Below are 18591 nucleotides of genomic sequence, written 5' to 3' on the forward strand. Positions count from 1 at the left end.
GTCGCTGACTGGGCACTGGGTAACTATGGTGACAGCAGGACAAGGGGCTGCTGTCCAAGTCTTGCCGTCCCCACGAGTTGTGCGTCAATCCTCTTTATGTCATTTTTCCTCCACTGCTTCTGCCTCCTCAACCTCCTCTCAGTCTTCCACCTGCACCCAAAGCCTGTCTGGTCATGCCACAAGCTTTCTAACTGCGCAGAAGGGATCCTGCACACCTCCTTACTATGCTGGCAGTAGGGCTCAATGTCATCAGGCGGTTTTTACATTGAAATGTCTGGGAAATGTGAGTCACACAGCTGAGGAGTTGTGGTCAGCTCTGGAGAACCAATTTCATGAATGGTTGTCTCCACTGGACCTGAAACCAGGGAAGGCCGTGTGCGACAATGCTGCAAACCTGGGTGCGGCCCTTCGCCGGGGCAATGTCACACACGTGCCTTGTATGGCTCACGTGTTGAACCTGGTTGTCCAGCAATTTTTAGCCCACTATCCCAGACTAGATGGCCTTCTGCAGAGGGCACGGTCGCTGTGTGCTCACTTCCGCCGTTCGCATCCCGCAGCTCAGCGACTTACATCTCTACAGAAGTCGTTGGGCCTGCCACTTCACCGGCTAAAATGCGATGTGCCTACCCGGTGGAATTCAACTCTGCACATGTTGCAGCGACTGTGGCAGCACCGACAAGCCCTGGTGCAATACGTTCTGACGTATAGCCTGGGCCAACGAGATTCAGAGGTGGGGCAAATCACGCTGGAGGAGTGGTCTCAGATCAGGGACCTATGCACCCTTCTGCACAGTTTTGAAATGGCGACGAAGATGTTTAGTGCTGACGATGCCATTATCAGCATGACTATTCCGGTGATTTACATGCTGGAGCACATGTTAAACAGAATTCGGAGTCAGGTGGTGGCACAAGAGGAGGTGGAGGAAGTAGAGGAGGAGGAGTTGTATGCGGAAGGTCTAACATCTGCAAGGTCCAGACGGTCGGCAGCACCAGGGCGGCAGGCATGTGAGGGTGGGGGAGATGATTTTACCAGGGCGCATTGTAGCAGCCAAACTAGTGAGGAAGGTGCAGGAGCCCAGGAAGAAGTGGAGGACGAACTGATGGAAGACTCATCAGATGAGGGAGACCTTGATCACATTTCTGTTGTGCGAGGTTGGGGGGAGAGGACAGAGGAAGGAAGCATGATTGTTACCTCGCCACCAACACAACAGGGACTTGGTGCTCCTGGATGAGCAACACACATGAGTGCCTTCTTGCTGCACTACCTGCAACATGACCCTCGAATTGTGAGAATTAGAAATAATCCTGACTACTGGGTTGCCACACTGTTAGATCCCCGGTACAAAAGTAAATTTGCAGAAATTATTCCTGCCATAGAAAGGGATGCACGCATGCAGGAGTATCAGCAGAGACTGTTGCAGAATCTTACATGTGCTTTTCCACAAAATACCAGTGGTGCACGTAGTGAATCTCACAGTTCCAACTTGCCAACCGTGGGACCGTCAAGTGTTCAGCACTCAAACCGTAACAGAACCACAGTATCTGCTGGTAACATCAATTTTGCGGAATCATTTCACCACTTTTTTAGCCCATCCTTTGCAAGGCCACAGGAGACAAGAAGTCTGACACATAGTCAACGCCTAGAGACGATGGTACAGGAGTATCTCCAAGTAAACATTGAAGCCACGACTGTGTCACTGGACCCTTGCTCTTTTTGGGCTTCCAATCTGGATAAATGGCCGGAGCTAGCCACTTACGCCTTGGAGATCTTGTCATGCCCCGCAGCCAGCGTTCTGTCTGAACGTGTGTTCAGCGCTGCTGGTGGTGTGCTGACAGATAAGCGCACGCGGCTCTCCACTGATAATGTAGACAGACTCACGTTCATAAAGATGAACAAATCATGGATCCAAAATGACTTTTCTACCCCTGTGTCATCCTGGGGAGAGTAAAAGCTTGATGATTGGTTAAAATCACCCTACCAACCGTTTTAAGCTTTCAAATTACTAATCATGTTTATCTGTATCTTGACTGGAAAATAATTTGGGCTTTGTAGCAGTGTGCAGCACTGATCCTATTAGGCCATCTATAATAAGCTTCACCAGATTTAAAATTAAAAATAATTTTTAGCTGCATCTAGCCCGGAAAATAATTTTGGGGCTCCGAGATGCGCAAGACACATAAGTGCCTTCTTGCTGCACTACCTGCAGCATGACCCTCATATTGTCAGAATTCGAAGTAATCATGACTACTGGGTTGCCACACTCTTAGATCCCCCAAACTTTTCGATCAACCTTTTCATTTTAATAAAGACCAAAAAAATGGTCATTTTTGAAATTATAAGCATTAGCAGGTTGTTAGAAACTGAAATCAAACAGTTTTCAACTCAAAACTTTATTCTAGGTGATGTTACATTTTCACATAGGACCCCTTGTTCGAAAGGAGCTTCTGAACTCTCTCGTCCATTGAATTTGTCAGGTTTTGGATGGTTTCTGCTTCAATTGTTTTGCATGAGGACAGAATACCCTCCCAGAGCTGTTGCTTAGATGTGAACTGCCTCCCGCCATCATAGACACTCCTTTTAATGATGCTCCAAAGGTTCTGAATGGGGTAGAGGTCAGGGGAGCATGGGGGTCACACCATAAGTTTGTCCCCTTTTATGCCCATATCAGCCAGAGATGCAGATGTTTTATGTGGAGCATGAGATGGTGCATTATCATGCAGAAAAATGATCTTGCTGTGAAATACACGGTTCTTCTTCTTGAACCATGGCAGGAAGTGCTGTTTGAGAAAATCCACATACATTATGGAGTTCATCTTTAGCGCCTTCAGGGATCCTAAAGGGGCCGACAATCTCTCTCCCCATGATTCCAGCCCAAAACATTACTCCACCTCCTCCTTGTTGGCGCTGTAGCCGTGTTTGCGTGGGGTGTCCATCAACCAGCCATCCTCCACTCCATTCATCTGGACCATCGAGCGCTGCACGGCACTCATCCGTGAACAAAACAGTTTTGAAATCAGTCTTCATGTAATGTTTGGCCCACTGGAGCCGTTTCTGCTTGTGTGAAGTGGATAGAGGAGGTCGACAGGATGGCGTATGCACAGCTGCAAACCTCTGAAGGACCCTGCATCTTGTTGTTCGGGGGACGTTGGAGGCACAAGCAGCTTCAAAAACTTGTCTGCTGCTATGACAAGGCTATTTTACCGCTGCTCTTTCAACCTGACGTAATTGCCTGTAGGAAAGAGTCCTCAATTTGCCCTTATCAGCACGCACACGTGTGTACTGTGAATCAGCTACATACTTCTTGATTGCCAAGACACTTCATCCTGATCATCGCACAATGTTGATTGTAGTCATGCCTTGACCTAAACACTCCACAATTTGTTGCTTCTCAGCAGCCGACACATCCTTTTTCTTTCCCATTTTGGCAGAAAATGTAGGCTGCTTAATAATGTGAGAGAGCCTTCTTAAGTAGTCTTGCCTTTCATTGGACACACCTGCCAAACTAATTAGCACAGGTGTCTGCAATTGCTTACAGTGATATAAAGAGCCCTGACACACATCACCATCAATGAGTTTAACTGACAAACAAACAAATTCTTCCCTTATCACTCCTAAACACTTTTTGCATAATAATTTGGAACGCGGTGTACATGTGCTTTTCCACAAAACACCAGTGGTTCACGTAGTGAATCTTACAGTTCTAACTTGCCAACCGTGGTCTGTATGGAATTGTTCAATAAAGGGCCCAAAATTAAGATAACATAGATGGGAGAGGTCTCTATGAATAGGAATTCCTAAGTATTTGATACCCTGTGAGGGCCAGGCAAAGGGAAAGTTGGACTGGATGGAATCCTATATGGATTTAGGGAGGGAGACATCGAGGGCCTCAGACTTCGCTGCATTGATTTTAAAATTTTACCATGTAACAAAGTGATCTATTTCAGCCATAACAGCAGGGATGGATATATGTGATTGAGTGATATATACTAGGACATCATCAGCAAATAGAGAGCACTTGTACTCGGTGCCTCCCACCTCAATCCACCTAATATTGGGGTTATGGCGAATTGATGAGAGCAGGTGCTCCGTCACTAGGATGTATAAGAGAGGGGACAGAGGACATCCCTGCCTTGTCCCATTGGTGATTGTGAAAGGTGATGAAAATGTTCTGACGCACCCCCTGGGCCTTGGGACACCCGGAGCCGGACCCTTTTTGGTGGATGCTGGTGGTTGTAGTCTTCGTGGCGGCGATCCGGTTCCGTGGCTCAGGGCGGTCAAACCAGTGGCGGAACTATTTATGTGGTTTTGATGTTTAAATGTCCGACTACGCCACCCGTGGATTGCGGTCAGAGTGAACCGCCGCTACAGGGCAGACCGCTGAGGCTGGTGTTGTGGGTGCAGCAGAGCGTAGCATAACTCCCCACGGGAGGAGTATAGCCTCAGGGCAGTGTATGCGGAGGATGGGGGTGATGGTGCAGGGCAGCAGCAGTAACGACACGGAGTCAGTGATGCAGTCCAGGGCCTTTACTCACAGTTCTTATTATCCAGACCACGTCTGCAGGTAACGGCTGCCCACGTCGTACTGTGCTCACCAGGTGAGGGGCTCAGACAACTCCCAGATAACTTTGGAGCGCTTCACAGGACCCCCTTTGTGTGTCCTTTGTCTGGCCTTTCTTACCAACACTTCTGTCCGGCTGCCTCGGGCCTCCTCTTGGTAAACTTGGCGCCAGTTTCCCTGACCCTATGTGGTGCCTTCCTAGCGGGTGGAGCAAGGGGCTGCGCCACATAAAATGTCAGAGCCTCCGGTTTCTAGCTGAGGGTCGTTTCCTGCCTCCACTAGTTCGGGGACCGGTCTCCCCCTTTGGCCTGACCCCTCCACGCAGGTGGATTCGGGCGTGCGGTGGCGACTCGCCCGTCCGCACCCCTGGGATCCCTTCATTCCTCGTTCCTGGAGCCTTCTCCGCTCCTCTTCCTTCCTTCTCCCTCTTGCAGGCCTGGGCCTCTGTTACTAGGCCCGCCTCCGGAGCAGAGCTCATGCAGAGCCCCTGCTCCCTGCCACTTCTGCTCAGACTTCTCTGCACTGAACTAAGATGGTGCCCACCTTTTATACTCCCTTCTCAATGCACCCAGGAACTGCTTCCTCCCTGCTCCTGCACTGCAGGGTTCCCCTTCCTCAGTGTTCCCTCCCCCCACTCCAGCCAGGGACAGGGACTGTCGTGCCCATCTCAGGGGCATATTGGTCGCCCTGCCCCACGGCAATGTGGTGTAATGCATGCAGGTGTCGGGTCCTGATCCACACTCCATCCTTATCTGAGAGTGAGATATCACACCTCTGGGTGAGGTGCAATACGTCTGTAGCAACCGAGCCCTCGGTGCTACAGTTCCATTTATCTTCAGCCTAGGTGACGTATTGTGATACAGGGCCGTGATTTTGGCTATAAAAGGGTCCCCTAGACCCCTACCCCAAGCTTTTTAAGAGAATCATATATGGCGTGCCAGGAGACTCTATGGAATGCTTTCTCAGCATCCAACGAGAGTATCTACTTACAAATTTTTAACTGCATCTAGCCCAGGAAATACTTTGTGCCTAGTAGCAGTGTCTGCTAGTCAGCGGATTATCCCGGCTGTTAAGCAAGCTACACCACCTGTAGTTTGGACACTTAATTTTTTCAAAGGAAATGCTTCGGGACCACGGGATACTTAGTGAAGAGCATCAGGAGGCACCCCAAGGCATAGGGGCTGGGACTGGCACTAGGATGCCTTGCGGTGGACAGCCGAGCTCGATCCTTATAAAAGCTTTTTAACTGCAGCAGCTTTAGTGGACGCTACTGGAGCTGGAATTACGCGGCTGCTGGCATGAGACTTGCCCTCCAATAGATCCTTGTAAATGGATTTAAAGTGTATTCATTCAAATTAGAGGGACAATTTAAATTAAAAAGCTTAGAGCTGCCTCCACCACAGGGGGGCTCTCTCGACCCACCAGCGGACAGGCACCAGTATTGGGAGAGGGGGGCTGGCCGTCAGGGTTCACCGCGGCTCTGGCACAAACCCGGCGACACGGAGGTGGCACGGGCAGGAGCGGACTGGCCGTCTCGGCTTCTCACTTTTTGGATTTTAGAAGGGCATGACATGCCTATATCTGTGTCTCCCCCTCCTTTAACTCCTCCACCTCTTTTCTTTTCGCATGACTATATGTACTTGTCACTTTTCCATGTGTTAGTTGTGTCTTCTGAGCAGTTTGTCAGCTTTTGGACACCTTTGAAGGTGTTTTCTATGTGTTTCTATGTGTTTTTGTTTGCCTGCCATTGGTTTTAACGGTGTTCGAAGGTGTTCGACGAACAGTTCGACGAACAGTTCGGCGAACACACGGGTGTTCGACGAACCGAACCGAACTCGAACACTACGGGGGTGGCTCAACACTACTGCTTATCACTTTATATATTTATTACTAAATGGCTAATAGTATATTAATGGGGGGTGAGTACATATCTGTAGTCAGGGGCGCAGTGTGGGGGAGACACATGTATATATACACTATATGTGACCTTGTTATTTTTAGGGCTTCACTGATCATTGTGACATGAAGGTCTGTCCAGATGGAAAAGAAACAGCAGAAACTGACTCAGATGAGACGTCAGCGGTAAGTGATTGGATGTAAATATTATTCTGTATCTGCACTGTGTGACTTGGAGTGATAATGTTACATGTAAAATCCCTTAGGCTGCATTCTCACATTTGTGTGAAATGTCCGTATGCTGCCAGATTATTTTATCGGATGGTCCACGGACTCGTAGAGTTTTATAGATCCATTCACACATCCATGAAAATCACGGATCTGAGAATGAGATCTGTGAGGGTCAGAGAATGTCCTGTTCTGATCCGATGTTGAGGATCAGAATAGGACATGCTCAATGTGTCTGTAAAAGCGGGCAGCACACTGACATTGCACACGGACACAGGAATGTAGCCTTATTATGTATAGCACAGTCCCATAGTATATAGTGTACTCACTTATTATGTATAGCGCCATCCTTAGTGTATATAGTTTCATATTTTATGTATAACACCCTGCCTTACTACGTACCATGCTCTCTAGTTATATATGGTGCCGTCTCTTATTATATAGCTTCCTCTCCTGTTATGTACAGTGCCGTCCCTTACAGAGTGTATTCTTGTTATTTTTGTCAGTCACAGTGCCCTCTCTTTATTACATAGTCATCTCTTGTTAGATATAAAATGACTGCTGATGGAGCAGCCGGTGAACAGAAGACTAGTCCATCAGCCCCTTCATCAGAAAAGAAGCTTTCCCACTCTCCATCAGCCGTTATTGCATTATATACAGTACAGACCAAAAGTTTGGACACACCTTCTCATTTAAAGATTTTTCTGTATTTTCATGACTTTGAAAATTGTACATTCACACTGAAGGCATCAAAACTATGAATTAACACATGTGGAATTATATACTTAACAAAAAAGTGTGAAACAACTGAAAATATATCTTATATTCTAGGTTCTTCAAAGTAGCCACCTTTTGCTTTGATGACTGCTTTGCACACTCTTGGCATTATCTTGATGAGCTTCAAGAAGTAGTCACCGGAAATGTTTTTTACTTCACAGGTGTGCCCTGTCAGGTTTAATAAGTGGGATTTCTTGCCTTATAAATGGTGTTGGGACCATCAGTTGTGTTGTGCAGAAGTCGGGTGGATACACTGCTGATGGTCCTACTGAATAGACTGTTAGAGTTTGTATTATGGCAAGAAAAAAGCAGCTAAGTAAAGAAAAACGAGTGGCCATCATTACTTTAAGAAATGAAGGTCAGTCAGTGCGAAAAATTGGGAAAACTTTGAAAGTGTCCCCAAGTGCAGTTGCAAAAACCATCAAGCGCTACAAAGAAACTGGCTCACATGAGGACCGCCCCAGGAAAGGAAGACCAAGAGTCACCTCTGCTTCTGAGGATAAGTTTATCCGAGTCACCTGCCTCAGAAATCACAGGTTAACAGCAGCTCAGATTAGAGACCAGGTCAATGCCACACAGAGTTCTAGCAGCAGACACATCTCTTCAACAACTGTTAAGAGGAGACTTTGTGCAGCAGGCCTTCATGGTAAAATAGCTGATAGGAAACCACTGCTAAGGACAGGCAACAAGCAGAAGAGACTTGTTTGGGCTAAAGAACACAAAGAATGGACATTAGACCAGTGGAAATCTGTGCTTTGGTCTGATGAGTCCAAATTTGAGATCTTTGGTTCCAACCACTGTGTGAAACAACTGAAAATATGTCTTATATTCTAGGTTCTTCAAAGTAGCCACCTTTTGCTTTGATGACTGCCTTGCACACTCTTGGCATTCTCTTGATGAACTTCAAGAGGCAGTCACCGGAAATGGTCTTCCAACAATCTTGAAGGAGTTCCCAGAGATGCTTAGCACTTGTTGGCCCTTTTACCTTCACTCTGCGGTCCAGCTCACCCCAAACCATCTCGATTGGGTTCAGATCTGGTGATTGTGGCGGCCAGGTCATCTGGCGTAGCACCCCATCACTCTCACTCTTGGTCAAGAGGTGTGATTGGGGTCATTGTCCTGTTGAAAAATAAATGATGGTCCAACTAAACGCAAACCGGATGGAATAGCATACCGCTGCAAGATGCTGTGGTAGCCATGCTGGTTCAGTATGCCTTCAATTTTGAATAAATCCCCAACAGTGTCACCAGAAAAGCACCCCCACACCATCACACCTCATCCTCCATGCTTCACGGTGGGAGCCAGGCATGTAGAGTCCATCCATTCACCTTTTCTGCGTCGCACAAAGACACGTTGGTTGGAACCAAAGATCTCCAATTTGGACTCATCTGACCAACGCACAGATTTCCACTGGTCTAATGTCCATTCCTTGTGTTCTTTAGCCCAAACAAGTCTCTTCTGCTTGTTGCCTGTCCTTAGCAGTGGTTTCCTATCAGCTATTTTACCATGAAGGCCTGCTGCACAAAGTCTCCTCTTAACAGTTGTTGTAGAGATGTGTCTGCTGCTAGAACTCTGCGTGGCGTTGACCTGGTCTCTAATCTGAGCTGCTGTTAACCTGCGATTTCTGAGACTAATGACTCAGATAAACTTATCCTCAGAGGTGACTCTTGGTCTTCCTTTCCTGGGGCGGTCCTCATGTGAGCCAGTTTCTTTGTAGCGCTTGATGGTTTTTTAACTGCACTTGGGGACACTTTCAAAGTTTGCCAAATTTTTCACACTGACTGACCTTAATTTCTTAAAGTAATGATGGCCACTCGTTTTTCTTTACTTAGCTACTTTTTACTTGCCATAATACAAATTCTAACAGTCTATTCAGTAGGACTAACAGCTGTGTATCCACCAGACCTCTGCACAACACAACTGATGGTCCCAACCCCATTTATAAGGCAAGAAATTCCACTTATTAAACCTGACAGGGCACACCTGTCAAGTGAAAACCTTTTCCGCTGACTACCTCTTGAAGCTCATCAAGAGAATGCCAAGAGTGTGCAAAGCTGTCCTCAAAGCAAAAGGTGGATACTTTGAAGAACCTAGAATATAAGACATATTTTCAGTTGTTTCACACTTTTTTTGTTAAGTATATAATTCCACATGTGTTAATTCATAGTTTTGATGCCTTCAGTGTGAATGTACAATTTTCATACTCATGAAAATACAGAAAAATCTTTAAATGAGAAGGTGTGTCCAAACTTTTGGTCTGTATTGTATATCTAACAAGAGAAGACGGTATGTAATAAAGACAGGGGGCTATAAATAATCCAATATGTAAGGGACGGTGCTGTACATAACAAGAGAGAGCACTGCATAATAAGGGACAGCAATATACATAATAAAGGAGGCTATGTAAGAGGTATATATGTGTGTGTGGCTATATATACATCTGTAGCTTTGTCGCCATAAAAGGTGGGGGGGCCAGAAACATTTCTTGCACAGGGACCCCAAGCAGTCAGTGTCCGCCCCTGGTGTGGCATATATATAATAGGACGGATGGTATATATGTGGCACCCCTGTGGGTCCAGTTGGCACAGAGGTACTGCATCTCATCCAGAGGTGTGGTACCCCACTCTCAGGTAAGGAGGGAGTACTACCCGGGACCCACACACCTACATCTAACACTACACCACTCCAGACCAGCAGGAGGGGCAAGATGCATTTGTTCACTGCTGAGCCCTGTTCCTGGCTGGATGGGGGGGAACCAAGAGAAGGGGAACCATGTAGTGGGTATGGGTGGAGGAAGAAGTTCAGTGGAGCACAGAGGGTAGATATATAAGAAGAAGGGGAACCTTCTAGAAGGGGTTCCCAGGAGAGGCAGTTGGGAGTTGGGAGCTCAGGAGGAGCTCTGCTCAGGAGAGCAAGGAAGGAGTGAGAGAGGAGTCAGGCCTAGTGAGAGAGGCCCAGGAGGAAAGTGAGGAAATAAGAGAGGAGCAGTGAGGAGGGCTCCGGAGAGACAGAAGGGATCCCAGGGGCTCGGTGAGTGCAGGATGCCACCTGTGTGCCCAAATTCATGCTGACGTGGAGGGGTCAGACCGCAGTAGGGGACTGGCCCCAGCCTAGTGGAGTACTTTAGGTCTCAGCTAGCAAACCGGAGGTTGCAGCATTTCAGGTGCTGTAGCCACACTCCACACTTAATCGCCAAAAAGGTGGCCATAGAGGACCAAGGGGACTTAGAGGACGTCGCCCAACAGGGCCTGCGGCCACTGGCTTGGGACACTGGGTGTGAGGCGCAGGGCAGGAGGACAAGAGCCAGCGCAGAGAGATGACCTGGAGAGGTACAGAGAAAGGGGTCCCATTCAATTGCTTCCAAGATACCTGAGAGTTGGCTGGATCACTTCCCCGGAGGACACAGGACGACATGGGTGGTTATAACCTGGCCATTGTAACTTGGAGCAGCTTAACAACTGTAAGTAAAGCCTGAAGACTGCACCCCACTGTGTCCTTGACTAATTACTGCATCACTAGCCCTACATTACACCCCACCAACAACATCTACCTGGACAATTCATCATATACTGCCCTGGAGCTTAGCTCTGCCTGTGGAGAGCTGAACCAACTCTGCTGCGTCACCATCAGCTCCAGTGGATCTGCACCGCAGCGGCGGCCCCGTATAGCCGCATTCCATGGGTGGCATCACGAACATTATCCCAAAAACTTTATTACCCTTTTTCTTTAATTATTTGACCGCTCGGGGCCACGGACCGGGTCATTGCCACCGTGACTACCCCAGAAAAGGACCGGCCCGCCTACCTAGTACCCCACGGCCCCAGGGGGTATGTCATATATACCAGGAAGAGGCTCAGGATGGGTGACATATATACCAGTAAGGAGACAAGGATGGCGGCATATATATTAGGATGGGGGACATATACAGTGGCATGTAAAAGTTTGGGCACCCCTGGTCAAAATTACTGTTATTATGAACAGTTAAATAAGTTGAAGTTGAAATGATGATCTCTAAAAGGCCTAAAGTTATTGACGACACATTTCCTTTTTATTTTAGGCAAAAATAAAAAAACATATTTTCATCTTTTACATTTTAAAAATTACTAAAAGCAAAATGGGCCAATACAAAAGTTTGGGCACCCTGCATGGTTTGTATCTAGCAGCACCCCCTTTTGAAAGTATCACAGCTTGTAAACGCAGGAGTCTTTCAATTCTCATTTAAGGGATTTTTATCAACTCTTTCTTGGAAAATTCTTCCAGTTCTGTGATATTTCTGGGCCGTCTTGCATGCACTGCTATTTTGAGGTCTAGCCACAGATTTTCAATGCTGTTCAGATCAGGGGACTGTGAAAGCCATTGAAAAACCTTCAGCTTGTGCCTTTTGAGGTAGTCTATTTTGGATTTTGGCACGAGTTTAGGATCATTATCCATTTGTAGAAGCCATCCTCTTTTAAACCAGCTTTTTACAGATGGTGTTATGTTTGCATCAAGAATTTGTTTAAAATTCATTGAATCCATTCTTCCCTCTATCCGTGAAATGTTCCCTGTGCCATTGGCTGCAACACAACCCAAAGCATGATTTATCCACCCCCATGCTTAATGGTTTGCAGGATGTTCTTTTCTGGAAATTTTGTATCCTTTTTTCTCCACACATACCTTTGATCATTGTGGCCAAAGAGTTCTATTTTAACCTCATCAATCCACAGGACTTGTTTCCAAAATGAATTAGGCTTGTTTAGATGTTCTTTTGCATACATCTGACGCTGAATTTTATGGTGAGGACGCAGAAGAGGTTTTCTTATGATGACTCTTCCATGAAGGCCATATTTGTGCAGGTGTCTCTGAACAGTAGAACAATGTACCACAACTCCAGAGTCTGCTAAATCTTTCTGAAAGTCTTTTGTAGTCAAGCGGGGGGTTCTGATTTGCCTCTCTAGCAACCCTACGAGTAGCTCTCACTGAAATGTTGCTTGGTTTTCCAGACCTTATCTTGACCTCCACTGTTCTTGTTAACTGCCATTTCTTAGCTACATTTTGAACTGAGGAAAGGGCAACATGAAAATGCTTTGCTATCTTCTTCTATCCTTGTCCTGCTTTGTCGGCATCCACCATTTTCATTTTCAGATTGCTATGCAGCTGCTTAGAATGAACCATGGCTGCTATTTTTTGGTACAAGGTTAGAGGAGGCTGTTTTTTTATCAGAGCACATAAATCTCCAAGGGTGCCCAAACTTTTGCATTGGCCCATTTTTCTTTCTGTAATTTTTAAAATGAAAAAAAATTCAATATTTTTTTTGCCTAAAATACAAAGGAAATGTGTTTTCTTTAACCCCTTAGTGACTGGACCATTTTTTTTAAATCTGACATGTGTCACTTTATGTAGTAATAACTCTCGAATGCGTCAACATACAGTATCTCGATAATTTTGTTTTTCGTGACACATTATACTTTATAGTAATGGTAAATTTAGGTTGATATGTTTTGCGCTTATTTATAAAAATATCAGAAATTTGACAAAAATGTAAATAAAATTGCAGTTTTCAAACTTTGAATGATTATCCCTTTAATCCAGATAGTCATACCACACAAAACATTAACCAATAACATTTCCCTTATCTCTGCTTCACATCAGAACCATTTGTAAAACGTTGTTTTATTTTGTTAGAATTTTAGGTTTAAAATATAGCAGTAATTTTTCATTTTTTCAATGAAATTTACAAAACTTATGTTTATAGGGATCTGTTCAGTATTGAAGTGACTTTGGGGGTCCTACATATTGGAAACCATTCAAAAGTTATATCATTTTAAAAACCGCATCCCTCCACATATTCAAAATTGGTTTCACGTAGTTCATTAACCCTTTCAGGTGCTTTTCAGGAATTAATGCAAAATAACATGACAGAAATTAAAACGTTTATTTTTACCACCTAAATTTTGATAGCTTCTGAACAGGCTGCTATAGCCGGCAGACTCTAAGGCTCGTATTAAGCCATGAGCTGCCATGGCAAACAATTCAAGACAACTGAGTCAAGATCTTCGGGTGCCAATGGGGTTAAAGAGGGAGCCCTCGTACTTTGTTAACCATTTAGATGCTGTAGTCACTATTGACAGCAGCATCTAAGGGGTTAAACTGTGATGGTCAGTGCCAAAACTGATTATTGCTGATGCAGCAAGTTGTCAGCTATAGTGTACAGCTGACAGCTACAGCATTGTCAACTGTAGGGCGATGCTAGTCTCTTGTAGCGCAGGTCACTAAAAAGACGTATTGGTGGTCACTACGGGGTTAACTTTAGGCCTTTTAGAGATCATTTCATCTTCAATTTGCTTAACTGCTCACAATAAAAGTAATTTTGACCGGGAGTGCCCAAACTTTTACATGTCACTGTATACCAGGAAGGGGCCCAGGATGGGGGACATATATATCAAGATGGGGGACATATATACCAGGAAGGAGACCAGTATGGGGGACATACATACCTGTAAGGGGCCCAGGATGGGTGATATTAGTACATACATAGCAATACATATGTCCTTATAGGATTTAGAACACTAACCAACATATGTGGTAGGTGGGAGTGGATGGGATCACAGGTTAAATTTTTGCACCCGGGCCCATCCAGTTATGCCATTGGATACAAGCAGATTCTTATCCATCATGCAGTACAATGATGGAGGCATCTGATTGTCTACATATTTATTCTGCAGTAAGAATACGACTAATGTCATTAAGAACTATCTTCACCATAAAGAAGAACAAGGAGACCTGGAAGTGATGATATGACACAACAGAGGCCTGATCTCAGCATCATTTAGTTTGTCTTAGATTACATGAAAAGATAGAATGATTTCCGCAAGCCTACATCAACAAAAAATCTGTGGTTAGTTCTCCAAGATGTTTGGAACAATTTCACTTCCGAGTTCTATCAAAAAAAGTTTACAAATGTACCCTTAAGAAGTGATGCTTTGATGCTCTTTTGAAGGCAAAGGACAGTCACTCCATAAATTGATTTTATTTAGATTTTTATTTTGTTTGTTCACTTTGCATTTTTTAAATTTATAAGAAGAAACTATTAACATTTCTATTTTTGAAAGCAGTTTTACTTTGCAACATTTTTACACACCTCCCTAAAATTTTTGCACAGTAATGTGTATAACATGAAAAGCCCGATGATGTTTTATCAGCTGCTGCATCAACATGTCACACATCAGCAAACAGAGACACACTACCTAAACAACGAGGTTCAGTCTTACCTGGACTGTGCCCCATCACCGGCAGATACCCTGAGCCACAACACCATAGACTTTGGGCATTGATCATTGAGGTCTTTTATTCACCAATAAATGATGCTAATGAATAAACTGTCTTTTTTATCTGTCTGCTAGTGATGAGCGAGTATGTTCTGTTGACCCTTTCGCCGAGTATGCTCGGGCGAGCACCGAGTATTTACAGCGTGCTCGGTGATATGTTTGAATCACTCCCGTGTGCATGATTTGCGACTGTTTGACAGCTTTAATACATTTGAGGAATGTCTGCTTCTTACACATTCCTCACATGTATTAAAGCTGTCAAACCGTCAAACATATCACCGAGCACGCTGTAAATACTCGGTGCTCGCCTGAGCATACTAGGAGAAAAGGTTAACAGAACATACTCACTCATCACTACTGTCTGCCTGTTCATTATGTTCCATACTGTTCTGCTGTTGCAAGTGCAAATGGCATTACACAGACGGGCATCTCCAGCCTGTCCATTATGTTCTATCTATACTGTGCTGCTGCCGGTGTTGGAAAGCTGCCCATAAACAGCCACATATTAAGCCTCCCTTATCAGTCCGGTCATGATGAGGCCTTAGTTCCTTATATAATAATGATGGTTCCTTATGTTACAAACTGTATATGTACTATGCTTTGTTCTGGTACTGTATTTATGTAATAATCCAAATTATTACATAATATATTTTGAATTTTGTATTTGTCTTTTTTTTACTATAGGCATATTTTTTTTGGTGCATAAGTTTTAGTGAGCCAAGCAGGGAACCTGCTGTAAAAAAATTGGAATCCTACCACTGAATATAATTATTATTATACTTCCTATTTACACATTACTTCTTCCGGCTTCAATTTTATACTGGCTACGAAAGTACATCAGTGTTTGACTAACTTTATTTGTAACAAAAGATATGGCTGAGGATAGAAGAGATTTATTTCCCATACTTGACATCAATCATGACCAAGATGTACTAGCTGCCAGATAAAAACATCATATGAAAGAGTAATTAGTGGAGGAAAAGGAAAACAAATCTGATTGCGCTGCTTCATCAGAACATTTTAAAGATTAAAAATAGCATGTAGAAATGAGATATGCGGGCACACATCCAATAAATTAAGTCAATTAACACAGACAGGATAACAAAGTAGAACACAGAACACAATTAGTGAAACTTTTCTTTATTGTGTGGAATCAGGTCCTAGTAACTGCAGAACAATCCTGAAAACCTTCATTTCAGACATCAAAGAACACAATCGTTTAACAAGTCTGACAATCAATTATCTCGTCTTCTAATCACAATTATTTATCTTGTAGCCACATTTAGAATATGTTGGAAAAAAATATTTATTTTCTTTTTTTTTGCTTTCATCCTTTAGAACTAATGTGCATAGATGATACTGCAGAATAAAGATGACACCTTCACTACAGTGTCAATGATTTTTAATGGTCCTGTAATTTACTATTGTATTTTGAAACACAAGGATATTAATGTATCAATAAAATAATTTACACAGGAACATAGGTGTAGGTATCATCCTGCAGCACCACCAGAACAAGTCTCTTCTTTTCTTCTTCACTTCAGATGGCCCAGGAGTCCAGGAGAGAAGTGGGAGAAAGAGGTGTTGTGTTCTGAACACAGCTTAATCTAACCTAAGAGGAAAAAAACTAACACCACCACAGGAATCAGTGCAACTAAAGTGGTAACTGTGAAAAATATTGGAGATATAGTTCCATGTCAATCATTGTATCCTGTTTGGCAGAGGATTATAAAACCCCTTCAGTGTGCAGCTGCAGGAAGGAAGGTGTCAAGAGACTGTGAGTGACAAATATGACACTTCGAGCCAGCACCACACAGAACAAAGGGCCTGTTCCCATGTGGTTTTCCTTTAGTTAGACAGCTAGGAATTCCATATCGGGTTATGGAAATACTATATATCCTAGGCATACCTCTAATAGATTTTGAAATCCCAAGAACATGGTGAATGTCCACTTGGGTCTCCACCCAGTCTAGCACATATGGATAGGCAGATACACTGCAGAGTCATTCGGAAACCCGTAGGGCCATTGTGTTTAGCCTTTACACATAGCAGGGGCCTGGCTGGATCCAATGACACCAGAACCGGCTCCCTAGGACCGTCAATTCAGGAGTTATGACCCATTTTAGTTTCTGGAGTTTCTAGCTGCTAGAAGCCAATGGTGGAGATTTGAGTCCAGCCCAGGGGGCAGAAGGGGTGTGACCCAGAGGGATTAACAAGCTCCTGCAGCTCTCGGCATATTGATTTTTCTCTGGGACGTCGCTGTGACACATCTTGGGAGAGAAGTCACCCAACAGAGGGAGCCACAAGCCTCCCATGTGGCAGCCCCTCCCCCACAACCAGGTCTTTCATCTGACTGGTAACTGGCTCTTAATATCTGCTTATATCTTTTGTACCACTACAATTGAGTTTGCATCTCTGACCATTATGTATTCATAACCCTTATGTTTATAGTGTATTGTGTAGTGTGCCCTTAAGGTGATAAAATATATAATTTAACCTTGTGCTGCTCTTTTATCTCGATCCATGAATCAACATGTCTGTTGTTCTTTTCAACTCACATACTACCAGGGCTGGTTTCTGGCCCGATATAATTCCCAATACGGACCAGGTCTTATGTCTAATAGGAACTGATGGCAGCTCTACCAGGTTGATAAGGTTCTGTTTCACTGGGGTCAGTAAGAGGGGCCTCTCAGCCTGTCAGGGGTGTGAGCGAGTGCAGTGCCTCATCAGTGACTGAGTGGGCCACCTCTTCTCACCCCTTGTACCTTCCTGGACCTGTGTGGGCAGGGGGTGTCTGTGTAGAACTGTACCAATCTGACCTTACGTGTCCCCGAGGGGGAGCGGAATGTCACGTTGGGGCAAAGTACAGATCCGTATCACGTGATCCGTCTGACGTTGGGAATCTTCACATGTGGTGGCAGCAGTGGGATTCTGTTTGATCTCTCTGGTGCCATTCATCACATGTGGTGGCAGCAGTGGGATTCTGCGGGATCTCTCTGGTGCCATTTATCACAGATACACTATTAAGAGCCAGTTTCATTCCATCAATGGCAGTAGACCATGCAGCTGCTATGGGGATTCCTCCATCATACTTTCAACTCTTTCGGCATCCTGGATGCCGATACAGTTTAAAAAATGATGGGAGAGGGAGCATTAGCTTACACTCCCTCTCCCATCATTCCCCCTCTGCATGTGATCTCTTTGACGTCTCAGCGCAGAGTATGAGATGAAGTCACTACAATGCGCCCTCTGTGCCGAGCAGTGCAGAGGGTCAGAAGATGCTGAGGAGACCGGAGCAGTAGGGGAACTGGGAGAGGTGAGCATTTGTTTATTTTTCTTTATGTATGGAGCACTATATGGGGCCCATCATACTGTATGGAGCACTATGTGGGGTGCATAATACTGTGTGGAGCACTATGTGGTGACAATAATACTGTATGGAGGACTATGTGGTGCCCATAATACTGTATGGAGGACTATGTGGTACTCATAATACTGTATGAAGGACTATGTGGTACCTATAATACTGTATGGAGGACTACTTGGTGCCCATTATACTGTATGGAGCATTATATGGGGCCCATTATACAGAATGGAGCACTATGTGGAGCCCATAATACTGTATGGAGCACTATATTTGGCCCATAATATTGTATGAAGGACTATGTGGTGCTCATAATACTGTATGGAAGACTATATGTGGCCCATTATACTGTATGGAGGATTATATGGGACCTATTATACTGTATGGAGGACGATATTGTGCGCATAATACTGTATTGAGGACTATGTGGTGCTCATAATACTGTAAGAAGGACTATATAG

The sequence above is a fragment of the Phyllobates terribilis genome, unplaced genomic scaffold, assembly GCF_046119375.1.
Source record: "Phyllobates terribilis strain yellow unplaced genomic scaffold, ASM4611937v1 Scaffold_3__8_contigs__length_932513732, whole genome shotgun sequence".
Lineage (NCBI taxonomy): Eukaryota > Metazoa > Chordata > Amphibia > Anura > Dendrobatidae > Phyllobates > Phyllobates terribilis.